This window comes from Saccostrea cucullata, unplaced genomic scaffold, assembly GCF_032062105.1.
Source record: "Saccostrea cucullata isolate Sc308-1 unplaced genomic scaffold, CSIRO_AGI_Scuc_v1 ctg15095, whole genome shotgun sequence".
NCBI classification, from domain to species: Eukaryota; Metazoa; Mollusca; class Bivalvia; order Ostreida; family Ostreidae; genus Saccostrea; species Saccostrea cuccullata.
Window position 1 is genome coordinate 1 of NW_026918696.1, and position 15,015 is coordinate 15,015.

The window sequence follows — 15,015 nt, forward strand, 5'->3', positions numbered from 1 at the left end:
AAACCTAAGTAAACCTTATTTTATCTACGAGAGGGCCGATCCATAACCGCACATCTCTGCCGTAATACCTGGTGTATATCACGCGGTTCTTTAGAACCGGTCTCGTTAGCAAGGCTATATAAGAGGTGAAAAGTGTTTTAAATACCAGTTTAGGACGACACGTAGAGCACGATAAAGTTTAAAATTTTATCATGATTTATTCTATCCAACAAAGACTTGTATATACAAATTGATTTTCATATTTTGTATATGTTATGTACACTGAAAAAATAAAGCTACTGCGTGTCGTTGCTATGTCCAAATGGTGTGTTTGTTGTTCATTGTACTTTCATTTGAAAGTAATGAGTGGATTTAGAGTAGAACGTCCACTTTCCCTCAAGATATGCTAGGTGCATGGCAGTCGTGGTATAAACCCAAACGAAAATGTGTAGTTGACCGTCAACTAGCAGTCAACTAACCGTCAACTAGTCGTTAACTGTTAATGCGAAAACAGTTGACCATTCGGAGTTGAATGCTTTTCTGAAAAGCGATCAACTGATTTGCATAAAACTGCCAGTTAACCATTAGTTGAATGCTCATACTTTGAAATTTCATGCAGAATAAGAGTTGACCACAACTTGAACACTCCGACTTGTTAGCAAATTTCTCCCACGCTTAATTTATGTTGGGTTCAAAATTCCATTATCATAGATCGGGTTTGTTAAACCATAATTACAACAACCAAGATTTAAATCAGTATACATGTGTGTTTTCTGTAGAAGATGGGAATTTTGATTTGAAACATTATTATTGTCTTCGTGATGATTGGGCGTATGAAATATCTCATGTACTATTGTAAGTATATAAAATTTAAAGACTTGTTTTTACTAAACTTGTTATTTTTAAACAGATAAAAGGAATGCAAAACAGGGTAGCCAGTATAGGCTCTTTTTGTGTACTTTTTTAAATATTGAAAGAATTCTGAAAACCTGTTACGCATTAAGTGTCATGTCTTTCTTGTTGTTTTGGAAACACACAAGTACACAATTGCCATACTATGGGCGGCGGAAAGGGTAAAAAAGACGTTTATGCAAAACTAACAACTAATTTTATAAACATAATGAAATACAAAACAGACAACCTTAAAAACAAAATCAACAGACTCGTTTGCAAAATCAACAGACTCCGATGCGAAACCAACAATCACTAGTGCAAAACCAACAATTATTCACTGAATTGTCGCTAGATGGCGCGCAAAACACATATATTACCTGAATTAACCCTAGATGGATGGCGCGCAAGTTTTTCTACGTCATCATCGTTTTGTACTATCATAGGAACGTAAATCATGCGAAATTATATATCAGGATCTAATTGGTAAACCTCGGAATGTATTAAAGAATATATCATCGGTATCGAAATTATTTGTATATAATAAGGGATCATATACTACCGGTATATAGTACATTTTATACCCATTTTAGCTATTAGATTGACCCTGTGTATATTTAAGGGAATGGCTTGAATACTTTAAAATATTTATAAAGAATAAAAAATTAAGGCAAGATGTCTGTATCCATGAGTTTTTTTTTTGGGGGGGGGGGGGGCTTGAAAATAAAGTGAAGAAATATAGGACAGCGATTACTCCAGGTTTGGGCGATACTGTTTTCGGACTCGGAGAAATTAGGCAAAATGCACACGGGACAAGGTCTACTGAGCATACCATGGCAAAGATGCCACCACATCTTGTACAGGAGTACAATTAAGTCTCGTTCTTTTAGCCTTATAGCGTAAATTTCATTGACGGATCCAGAGGGGGAAGGGGTGTTCCGGTGGTTGGAAAAATTTCTGTATAAATATAGAATAAGTCTAATATTTTGAAAAAATGGAAAATCTTTGTCCGCTCTGTTCTGTAGATCTGTAGATTTTCGCGTACCTTCTTCTGTGTACCTTCCCGACTCCGGGTAAGATTTCCGACCACTCAGAAGTAACATGCAAGAAAATGCAGATAGAGGGTATTAATTTTTTCTGAGAGTAATCTCTGTATTTTTTATGAATATTTTGATTTGGAAGCTCCTTCCACAGTTTTTATTACCGGAAAATACGCAGATTCAAGCATTAAATGAAAGTATATAATGCAGTCCGAAGAAAAAAGTTACCGAAAGCCACCTCTACCCCCACAGGACTCAGAGTGGGGTGTTTTTTTTTTTTTTTTTTTTTTAAATTTTGCTTGTCAAATGTTTTTGGAGCCCTTTTTCTTATAACTATATGTAGTTACGGACTTTAAGTGGTCCTGTTGTGATTCTATGCATGAGTGCTGGGGCATCGACCTTTCGAAAATTGCTGGATCCGCCCCTGAATTTCTTTTACGGTTTCAACTATACTGAGAGGAAAAAGAAACGCATTGTAAAACGCACAGATCCTGTTTGCCAAGGGGGGGGGGGGGTTACACCCCAATAAAAACAATCCAGCCGATATTTTTTTTCACGTGCGCAGATCCTTTGATCCGCGCACATAGATAGCTAAACTAGCGATTAATGAGAGCGGATCAAAGGATCTGATTAAATCATTTTAATCAGATTGCTTCCTAAGTTAACTTATTCTAAAATAAATTTGATAGACTTCATTATAAGTCGTACAAAGAAAAGCAAAAATGATAAAAGTACAACTTGCCAAGTGAATTTTCATGTATCAATAAATTGTGAAATGCATGAACACAATAAAATAATTTTTTATGAACTTTTTTTAAGAGTGTAAGGGGATTTTTCCTTTCAAAAATTTTCTCATGGGAAAAAAACAATATCTGCTACTGGTTTCTTGTATTAGTCGTTTGTCTAGCTGCCTCTAATATGTTTGAATTTTAAAAGTCCTACATGATGCTATCATCCGAGGATTGCAAAATGGATGTTGAAAGACAATTTCGCGGGATTTGGACCCTGACTACAATTAGCTTACATGTACATAATTATATATATAGACTTATGTAGTAAAAACATGTGTTTTGTTTTCTCTGTAACTTTTTAAAAAAAGATTCATTTCCAAAATATTTTTTAACACATGATAGAGTGTCAGATAAATATTCACATAAAAATGGGGGTGTTCAATGTGGAAATCCTTGGTTATTAATAAACTTCTGACGTATGACCTCCGAATAGCTCTCGCTTGGCTTAAAATGTGTAAACAAACCAAATGACCTCTCATTTCAATGCATATTTCTATGCATAATATATGCTTGAAATGCACCTTGATGCATATCAATGTAAACTTTTGACATTAAAATTTAATTCTATACCCAGAAAGTTTCACAAACGTGAGCATTTTTTTTAAATTTTTTCATTCAAAGGGAGGCGAATTTCCTTTATGTGCTACTTTTCAGGCTTTTGGCCTTCACTCTATAATTGTGGCCCTGATCCATTTACGTTCCTATGATAGTACAAAAAATAATGATGACGTAGAAAAACTTGCGCGCCAACTAGCGTTAATTCAGGTAATATATGTTTTTTTGCGCGCCATCTAGCGACAATTCAGTGAATAATTGTTGGTTTTGCACTGGTGATTGTTGGTTTCGCATCGGAGTCTGTTGATTTTGCAAACGAGTCTGTTGATTTTGTTTTTAAGGTTGTCTGTTTTGTATTTCATTATGTTTATAAAATTAGTTGTTAGTTTTGCATAAACGTCTTTTTTACCCTTTCCCCCGCCCATACCATAGACTTATTCTATATATAACCTTTTCTGCCAAGAAAATGAAGAAAGACTGTAACAACTTATGAGAGTTTGCATGCTCAATTTATTATTATAATGCATTTAGATTTACAAGTACATTTATGTCAATTTAGACACTCTATTGGTTTGACTTTTCATATTTTTCAAGAACACTGCTTGTCTTAGATTTCAAATCTCCCTCCATTTTTTTTCAAATATTTAATGAGAGCAACCTACATGCACTGACTAATGGAGTATTCAACTAGCGGTCAACTGCAAAGGAAATAGTGGAGAATTCAACTAGCGGTCAACTGCAAAGAAAATAAAGGAGTATTCAACTAGCGGTCAACTGCAAAGGAAATAGAGGAGTAATCAACTAGCGGTCAACTGCAAAGGAAATAGAGGAGTATTCAACTAGCGGTCAACTGCAAAGACTATATAGGAGTATTCAACTAGCGGTCAACTGCAAAGGAAATAGAGGAGTATTCAACTAGCGGTCAACTGCAAAGACTATATAGGAGCATTCAACAGTGGTCCACTCTATGCAAATTAGTTGATCGCTCCCTCATTTGCATGGCAAAAATTCAACTAATGGTTAATTGACGGTCAGTTGACCGTCAACTAATAGTCAACTGAATACTCAGATTGAATTCGAATAGTAGTTTGTTCATATGGGAACACAATAAACTACGCAAGTCATTAAAAAAAATGCTGAAATGCAGTAAACAATCAATTATGGGGCTTTCCGATTTTAAGGATTTGATCCCGTTTTGCACACATTTGAATAACAGGTAATGTGTGAAAAACGGGAATTTGACATGAGAGATAATTTCTTAATTGCTATAGTCTATACCATACTTAGTTAGTATGTGAAAGTATGTGAAAGGTGAACTTATAGTGAAAAAATAAGAAGGATAAATATAACGCTAATGTACTGTGAAATCACATAGTTTCATGGTGTCAAATTTTCGTGGTTTGAGGAAAAAAGCTTTGTTTTTGGGGATTTGATTTCGTGGATGAAGAATTCTTAAGTAATTATGCATGTTGCATTTTACATTTTGTGGTGGACATAAATTCGTTAGTCTCTTAACACCTCGAAAACAACGTTAATTAAATTCCCACGAAAATTTCTGATTTCACAGAATTTGATATTTATTCATTGATATATTTCATGAGCATAATACAATTCGTCACTTTGATCTTAGGATTATCGGATGATCTTAATGTCTCCTTGACTTGGGCATTATTTTCAAATTAATTATTTTTTTTATTATTTGTTATAGCTTTAACTTATTTAGAATTTCATCAAGATTGAAAAGAAATTGGACTTAATTAATAAATAATTTTAAATAAAATATAATAAAATAAAGGTAAATCCAAACCAGAATCAGACTATAGTTACCATTTAAACACTCTTCACACATATATCTCGTCTACTATGTATCAAGAATTTAGTCAAGGTAATGAAGTCTTAACTATTTTTTAATTTGTCTTAAGTATTTTTTAATGACATTTACTTGTATTCTTGGTCACTGTATAATACATAACTTGCTGTTATTTCAAACACAATGAAAAATTGCTGAATCCACAATCATACTTTCTTTTATTACCACACAATATTATAAAATGTTAATTTGTGATAAATGTTACAGTTGTCTTTCATCTTTGATGGATTTTCTTTAATATTCTCACTTCTTCTTGCGTTTAATACTTAGCATTGAATACAATGCAGATCTTCTAAAGTAAAAATTCACTTTGACTTCAGCATTGATGATTTATGCAAATACAAAGATATATATTCTTTGTAAGTCTAAAATTATAATTGAGTTGGTCATAAATGAAATGATAATTCAACTTCACTAGATAGATATTTTTTGCTCAATGTAGGCATTGAATGAATTTATATACCTATCAATCGCTCAATGCAGACATTGACTGACTGATCTAGGTCATCCAATGCAGGCATTGACTGCCTGAACCGAGTCGTCCAATGCAGGCATTGCCTGACTGATCTAGGTCGCTCAATGCAGGCATTGGCCGACTGAACCGAGTCGTCCAATGCAGGCATTGGCCGACTGATCTAGGTCGTCCAATGCAGGCATTGACTGACTGATCTAGGTCGTCCAATGCAGGCATTGGCCGACTGATCTAGGTCGTCCAATGCAGGCATTGGCTGACTGATCTAGGTCGTCCAATGCAGGCATTGACTGACTGAACCGAGTCGTCCAATGCAGGCATTGACTGACTGATCTGAGTTGTCCAATGCAGGCTTGACTGACTGATCTAGGTCGTCCAATGCAGGCATTGGCCGACTGATCTAGGTCGTCCAATGCAGGCATTGGCCGACTGATCTAGGTCGTCCAATGCAGGCATTGACTGACTGAACTGAGTCCTTCAATGCAGGCATTGACTGACTGAACTGAGTCTTTCAATGTAGGCTTGACTGACTGATCTAGGTCGTCCAATGCAGGCTTGACTGACTGATCTAGGTCATCCAATGCAGGCATTGGCCAACTGATCTAGGTTGTCCAATGCAGGCATTGACTGATTGATTTAGGTCGTCCAATGCAGATATTGACTGACTGAGCTGAGTCGTCCAATGCATGCATTGCCTGTCTGAAATGAGAAGTCCAATGCAGTCACTGATTGTTTCTTGAAGCATAATTGTAGTTGTGATCAATTAAATTTTTGACAATTGATCTTTTTTTCCTAGTTTAAGAACAATTATTATAAATGGTGTCATTTTGTGATTCATTATCACTGGTAGTTATTTTCTCAATAAGTGTTCTAGATTGTGAAATGATTTTTACATTGATATTGTAGTCCATAGCTGGTAACAAATGATGTAAGAAATAACAAAATCAGGTTTATATTGTAGGCCATAGATTTAAAAATTTTATTCATTTCAATTCCTGGATTTCCTCCTTTTAGGTTGGATGTAGTTTCCAGTATATACCTGTAAATAATGTAAGATATTAGTGTTACATTGTGATCATGATGGATAGCATTAAAATAGCATTAAAATAAAAATGTTATTGGTTTAATTACTAGCATTTTTTTTTTTTTGCTATATGAAAGTTACGTTATTTTTTAGGGAGAATCACTCCTGTACAAGTTCATGTAAGGAATATGTAGCTTAGAAGTAAAATATTCATTATCACTTGATTATGGCTAAATAAAATTCAATAATGTAAACAAAGAACAATGATGATATTCTTACCAGTGTTCTCTTGTCTGTCCTCTCCGTCAGGTCCCTCAGAGTTTTTTTTATTGGCAATGGGGGTTGGGTCGATGATGTGCTTTCCATTTTCTCAGTCTGGATCAGGTCCGGTAATGGGAAGTATGCCTTGAATATCAAATTAATCAACATTTGAAACAAAAACTCATTAAAATAATCAAAAAGGAGATATTAAATTATTGAATGATAAAATGGCTGATTATTTGATATTAAAAAAACTAACATGAGTTGGAGGTTCAAGAAATTTCTCCCTTGCCAGTGCTGGAAAACTCTTCCACCATTCCATTTCCTCTGCCTTTAAAAGGCCAGATGCCAACAATTTGGGACCTGTTTCCTTGATGATCTTTTCAAGGTATGTCCCATTTTCCTTGGGAAAAACTACAGATGGGGTTGTCTTCAGGATTTGCAAATCCTAAAATTACAAAATAAGCAAATGTGTGTACTACTGATATTTTTTAGCATTTTTCAAATATATGCCCACTGGCTTATGAGATACCCATGTTTGTTGGTGACAATTTTAACAATTGACCAATTCAAAAAATAACATTCCATCACCTTCAAAATGTGAATGCCATATTGGTCCCTCTTGCTTTCATAAGTTGCCGAATCCATGGAGTCTGGCAACCATTTCTCTCCATCACCTTTCCGATAGTGGAAAATTGGAATACGACTTTCCACAAATATTATTTGTCTATTAATGAAAATTACATTGTTTTAGGCCATGCAAAGTTAATTCCTTGGTTCTCATGTCTTTTTCAAGAAATATGATGATGGAGGGAGGCATTTTTAAAAAAAGACACTTTTCATTGCCCCCATAGCATAAAGAGACAACTTTTAACAGTGTGCAAAACCTCAAAAAATGAGCTATTGATTTATGAGTTATTGATTTGGCTATGAAAAGGGTCAATGAGGCATTCTTGGAAGAGATGAGGGAGGGCCTGAGAACCAAAAATAAATTTTTCATGGTCTATTTTTATTAATTTAAATTTGTATAACGTCTTTGAATTGTCCACTAACCTTTGTCCTGTGTATGGATGCAAAACTCAAATTGGTCTCCAAGTCCGTGGTTATTGATTAAATGGGCCTGCAACCACTCCTTAAAGTCCCATACTAAAGTCACAAATCTTCCATTTCTCACATAACTTATTTGCTTGAAATGGTGGAGCAAAGCTGAAACAAACAAATTAAACAATGCATTACATTGCAACAGAGCATAATAATCTTGGACATGAACAAAAAATTTCAAATAATTATTGAACAAAAAATATTAAATATCATTAGACCTTTAAAATGAAATAAGAAAGGGATCTGTCCCTCAAAATACCTGGGCTGAAAGGGGTCGAAAGTCTTTTTTCAATAACTCTTTAACAATCAAGACATGTTATGATAATTTAATTACTGCAACATAATTGTTTATCTCAACAATTTACAACTGTATGTTATTTTGAAAAAAAAATCCTTGGTTGATTCACAAATCAAATAAAGCAAGAAAGAGAAATATTACCTTCAAGAGTCATGATGTCTTGCTTTAACAAAGAAGAGTAGTTGGAAAACATTGCATCGATGTCCTCATGAGTATGGCCCACAGGAAGCATATGTAAATAGCACTATTTTATAAGAAAACAGAATCCCATTAATTATCCAATGATAAAGGTTTACAACTCTACATTTCATAGTTATATGAAATGATAATACCATTACCTCTTCAAATATTCCAAGGTGTACCAATACTCCCAGAAATCCCAAAACTACTTTGTTTTTGTTGTCTGTGGCGCTGTCTGTTTGGAGATGTAGCTCTCTTCCAAGCTTATCTTTGAAAGCTGCATGTAGAAAAGAAATATGGATCTTAATTTCAAAATTAAAAAGTGAAAATGAGATAGCCAGGTGGCATAAGCACAAAGACCAAGGGTGGGCATATTTCCTCATAATCAGTTATTAAACTTTTTATCAAATTTACAATGCAAAAGATTTGTTTCCTACTCATATGAATGAATTTCCTCTGTATTTAAGATTATTAACTATCTTATAAAATTATTAGTAATAGATATATGTGATGTCAGTCCATAGAAATGCAAGAGAAGTCCATTGGTATACAATGCACATATAAGCTGATAAACTTAATAGCTCTGTTAAAGTCTTAGATTTTCAATATATGAATAAATAAGAAATGTATCAAAAATGTCATGATTATCAGTTATTCAAGAATATGTGATTATGACCTACCTGTAATTGTATCCAGTAATATTGTCAAGTTAAGATTGGAATCATGAAGGTACTGCATGAGGTCAAAGTTGCCGAAACCTATTTTCTTTTCTCCAGATGAACCTATATACACAACAAAAGGCCCACGGGTCTTATAGGTCACCTGAGCATTATGCAACAATTTTCCAGTTACTGAATTTGATTCATGTTTTAAGCCAGATGCTATATGACATTCACAATTTTGAAAGAGGCACCATTGTATTTGATCATCATAACAATACACTTAGCAGTTGCTTAGCTTGGTTACTGAATATCCATATGCAGGGTAGGGGAACAAAAATGCATTCCAGTAGTGCCCTTAACACTGTGACATAAACCCCTGACCCTATGTCCAAACATTGCACAAATTTCAAAAAGGCACCCTTATAATAATATAAAAAATTAAATGTTTTATAAATACAAAAGAGCAGATTTCAAACAATAAATTCATTTTCAGTACATAAGTAGAGCGCCCACCCCACCCCTGACCCTGGGGCTTTGAAATTCACATTTCTGCAAGATTACGGCCCTTTCTCATCATAACTATAAAGGTAGTTCATCTGCTTTATACCCAGAGACAAAGAAAAAAAAATTCAAAGATTTAATGTATTTTCATTATATAATTAATTGAGCCCCACCCCCCTAACACCAGAACCCCTGACCCTGGGGACATAAAATTCATAATTTTAAAAGAGACATTTGTGTTCATCATAACCATGTACTTAGTTTATTTAATTCCTAGGAGCAGAGAAGAAGATTTTCAAACAATTCATGTATTTTCAATGTATAATCAATAGAGCCCTGCCCTCACACCAGAAACCCTGACCCTGGGACCATAAAATTCACAATTTTGGTAGAGGCACTCTTGCTCATCATAACTATGCACTTAGTAGGTTTTTTTAATACCTAAAAGCAAAGTAAAAGATTTTCAAAGAAATCATATATTTTTACTATATAATCAATAGAGCACCCCCCCCCCAAAACCAGAACCCTTGACCCTGGGGCCATAAAATTCACAATTTTGGTAGAGGCACTCATGCTGATCATAACTATGCACTTAGTGAATATATTTAATACCCAGGGGCAGAGAAAAACATTTTCAAAGAAATCATGTATTTTCACTATATATAATCAATAGAGCCCCGCCCAACACCAAAACCCCTGACCCTGGGGCCATAAAATTCACAATTTTGGTAGAGGCACTCATGCTCATCATAACTATGTACTTAGTTGGTTTATCTAATACCCAGGAGTAGAGAAGAAGATTTCCAAAGAAATAATGAATTTCACTTTATACTCATTTAGCCCCACCCTAGCACTAGAACCCCTGACCCCAGGGCCATGAATTTCACAATTTTGGTAAAGGACTCAATGCTAATTACAATCATGCAAACAGTTTGACTGCTTGATGTTCAGGAGTAAAGAAGAAGATTTTTAAAGATTGCATTAATTTTAGTGGTTTCGGCCCCACCTCTCGGGCCCCAGGGGGGCAGGGATCATGAAATTCACAAATTTTGTTCCCCTTTACCCATAGATGCTGTGTGCCAAATTTGGTTGAAATTGGTTCAATGGTTGCAGAGAAGAAGCTGAAAATGTTCAAATGTTAACACACGACGGACGACGAACGACGGACGACGGACGACGTACGACGGACGACGACGGACGAAAACGGATAGCAATAGGTCACCTGAGTTTACTCAGGTGACCTAAAAAGTAATAATAAGTTATTTAAATTACCAAAGTACATCTGGACATTTTATTTAAGGCTTGTAGTCTCAAGGCATAATGTAATATTTAAGAAATAAGTTAACATTTTTAAACATCTACTCCCTATTAAACTGAATTATAAATCTCATTAACCATTAAAAAATAAATTACATGAAGATTTATAAATTTTCCAATTCAGATTTCCTTTTCAAGTGAAATAGAGATCAATAACGCGTAAGCATGTCCAGCATTATTATGAAATGCTCCACAAACCTTCTCTATGGACCAACACTCCTAAAAGATGTGTTCTTATTTGCTGTAGATTACAAATCTGTTTGGAATTTCTTGCTTTGGAAAATAAGATTGGTACATTTGTTTTCTTTTGATCCATTCCATCCATGATAATGGTGAAGTACTTGTGAGGTTGGATTCTTGAACTTTCCCGTCTTTCATAATATGCTTCTTTTTGTTTTCTGTAGAGTAGAAATACTATTATGTAGAGGAAAATGCATGAAGGATATGAAGATAACAAACAGTATTCAATCTCGAAGTCCATATAACAATACAAAATAAGAGCAGAGCAAACACAGACCTCTGAAACATCAGAAGTGGGATCAGGTGTCATGGAGGATTGAGCATCTCCTGCCGACTGGTCAAAAATATCCAAGTATGAAACAGATTAATTTAAATAATATTTTATTCACAGATGTTATCGTGAATAGGATTGGGCAGCAGGCGCAGCCTATTTTAGCCCTCTCCCTAAAGTATGAAACAGATGTCTCAGACTCTGTGGTATCTTTTTATCTCAAGCTCACCAATATATTTTGTATTGAAGTAGGAATGGAAATTACCATTGTAAATTGACAATATGTCATCGATATATCTAAATGTCGAGTTGAAGGCCACAGCAAGTGTTTTCCTCTTTTCACACTTAAATTCTGTTTCATATGAATACAAAAAAAGGTCTCCTATTAACAGAGTGCAATTGCTTCCCATGGGAATTCCATGTGATAATATAATACATGTAATTCATTACTTAACATAATCCCAGTGTTCCCTTTTCTTCTCTATGATCAATGTTTTGGAGTCCTTGTCATATCTGCCACATTTTTCATATTCAAAATGAAGTGTGGTGCAGATGTGACACTTGGAAAAAGGATTTTCCTACAAAATTAGAAGATATATAAAATGTGCATTTTGTTGGAGCTTAATCATGAAGGTATAGATATATATAGCAAGCCAAGTTTTACTGTATGACCTGGATTGTGTCATTTCACACTTAGAACTGTAACACAGTTTATTGCAAGAGGCCTAAAGGCCACATCGCTCACCTGTGCAACTGGCTTTCAGAAGCAAGAATCATTTCAGTATTGAAAAATTTAAAATTATTATAAAAGTGGGTTTGGTGGAGGGGGGTACTTGAAGAAACTTAAATCTACACTTGCTATGAATGCTCCTGAAATAATATGACACATAATGGATTTGTTAATTATAAGATGAAATTTATTAGTGATATATCCTTTAAAATTCCTTTCTTATGATCCACTTTAATGGCTCCTCTATTATCCTAATTGGTCATGATTGGAACATTAATCTACACACTCTTTTTTATGCTTTTATATTGATGATCATTCATCATTTCTTTGTGAAGAATTTTAATGATTTCTCCTTGTATTCCTATGTACAAGTAAAACTGATCAAAACTGACCCAAGGGGTCATGATTTGAACAAACTTGAGTTTACACTAGTACCTGAGAATTCTTCCATATAATGATTAAAGTATACCTTAACAACAGCAACATTGTTGAATGAAGTGTTCCACTTTTGAAGAAAGGAAGACTTAGACAAACACTGTGTATCTCCCAAGTCTGAGACCATCTGATTCCAAACCCCTGTTTTTTTCATTCCTGCTGGAAGATTAATCCTGTCTTGATGAGGCATATGTTCTCCAATATCTGCTACAAAGTTGTAGAACCAGCCGATACTTCCTAAAATTGGAGTAATAAGTCACTGTTTCTCTATGATATATTTATTGTAATGTAGTATGATACTTTTTTTGTTTAATATGCCATTCAGTATACTGTGGTGTTTTAGAATAGTGTTCAGCCCAAAACAATCATCTGCAGAAAATTGCATGTTTGATTCTTAATTCAATTCAACAATTAGTTTAGATCTACATGTATTTCTTTGCCAATGCCTTATGTGATATTCTGTGGCAAAAAATATACACAATTCTGTTACAGAGTATAAAAATATTAATAAATTAGCATGAGAATTGAGATCAGGACTTAAAAGAAAAATGGCTTAAATTGTTAACAGTAATAAATACTAATCAAAGTCCTAATGCAGAGCAGGAGTGGACATAAAAGTTATACCAGAGCTCTTATGTGAAGGCTTGATAGATCCAGTGTTTCCATGAATTTTTTGTCTGATGCCCATCCGACTTTCCTTGAGGTATTTGTTGTACTTATATTCAGAAACTTGATGAACTTCCCTTTAAATGGAAAGGAGAAAAAGAACTTTAAATAAAAGAAATTCTTGCAATTAAGAAATAAATAACAAGTTTATAAACTTCAATGGGAATTGAAGTGGGTCGGTCACGTGATCAAATCCTGCTTATTTAATTCATTTTTTATACATATTGAGCAAGTCATTTCATATTGATGTACCGGTAGATATTATTGCGCCGTGTGATTAGGTCACGTATTGACCCCTAACCTCCGACAAACTTCATACAGAATTGAAGATATTTCTTTTCTGTATGTTTATATAATGGAGAGATACCACAAATGTATATATTATAATGTAAAATTAATTTTTGTACCTCAACGTTTAGGTATAGCTATGTTAAATACTTTAGGTATAACTTATATATAATTTTTTTCGGTATGGGTAATTTCTTCAATTTACCTAGAGTAAAATTTAGAAAACATGGATCCTTTATTTCTGAATTAATTCCAATTTGATAACAATTTTCACATCCAAATAATTTTTTTTAAGTTTTAATTCTTATGAGTTTAGCTAATGCATACCTCCAACAGTTTTCGCATAACATCTTTTCCACATATGAGGTGAAAAACTGTCTCCTGAGTTGAATGTTCAAAAAAATAATCTAACAGCCATTGTGTATGTTCCTTTTTGCTTCCGGGTTTGTTCTTTGTAATTCCAGAGAAATCCTCTCTATCAAATAATTAAATTTTAGTTAAAGTTATCTTAAAATTGTGAGTACTTACTTTTTTATCACATTTCTCTATATGGTAATTTACAAAACAAAAAATAAAATTAAGAGATCTTTGAGTGAATGCTCACTATTTACAGTGAGAATTTACAGTACAGTGTAGTCCCAGGATGCATTAAAGGGGAATAAATATGAAATTATTTCACAAGCCATAATAAAATTCTCAACGGTGCTATACCTTGAAATTTTCCATGCACATTTATCAGAACAATTTGATAGTCTCCTTCTTAATTTATGAAACTTCAGTGTGGTGATTGTGTCTAAAATGAAATTTATAGAGAGTAAAGTATACAGAATTTTTAACAAGATTTATGTCACTTCATAGTCTACATATATATACTCAACAAAAAAAGAAACGCATATTGTTTTACTCGTCAAAGAAATTTTTAGAATGTACATGAAACAACTATTTTTTATATCAATGGATACCTGTGACCTATATAAAGGACAACATGGGGTTTTAAAACCCAAGTGTTGAATTATCTCCCTTGATTAAACATGTTTATGAAAGTAGTGTTTTTCATGATTTCTTCTAAATCAAGTGTCTATTTTCATTCATATTTTGGATTTAGAGAAACTTTTTACACTTCTATTAAACCCATATTTAACATTTGATTGCAGTGTTGATACTGCAATGCCACGCCCAAACAAAGATGAATACAACCAGGCTAATGATGATACTAAATGGAGCTACGCAACAGGAAGTTGCAACTGTATTTGAAATTAATCAATGGGCTTTGAAACCTTAAAAATAACGTCTGAAGACCACTATCATGCCATCCGCATGTAACTACAACCAGACTGGACCGTCAGACACCCCCCCCCCCTTCATCACCTCATGCTATTTAGAACTTGCTGTAAAACTGCTGCTATAATTGCTGGATGATAAAATCTGCATAAAAATGCATAA

The 15,015-nt window shown here is 34.0% G+C and overlaps 1 pseudogene; it reads right to left on the reverse strand.

The window, feature by feature from the left end:
- Positions 1-6,032: 6,032 nt before the first annotated feature.
- Positions 6,033-14,365, reverse strand: LOC134269804 (uncharacterized; annotated as a pseudogene).
- Between the last annotated feature and the right edge of the window lie 650 nt (positions 14,366-15,015).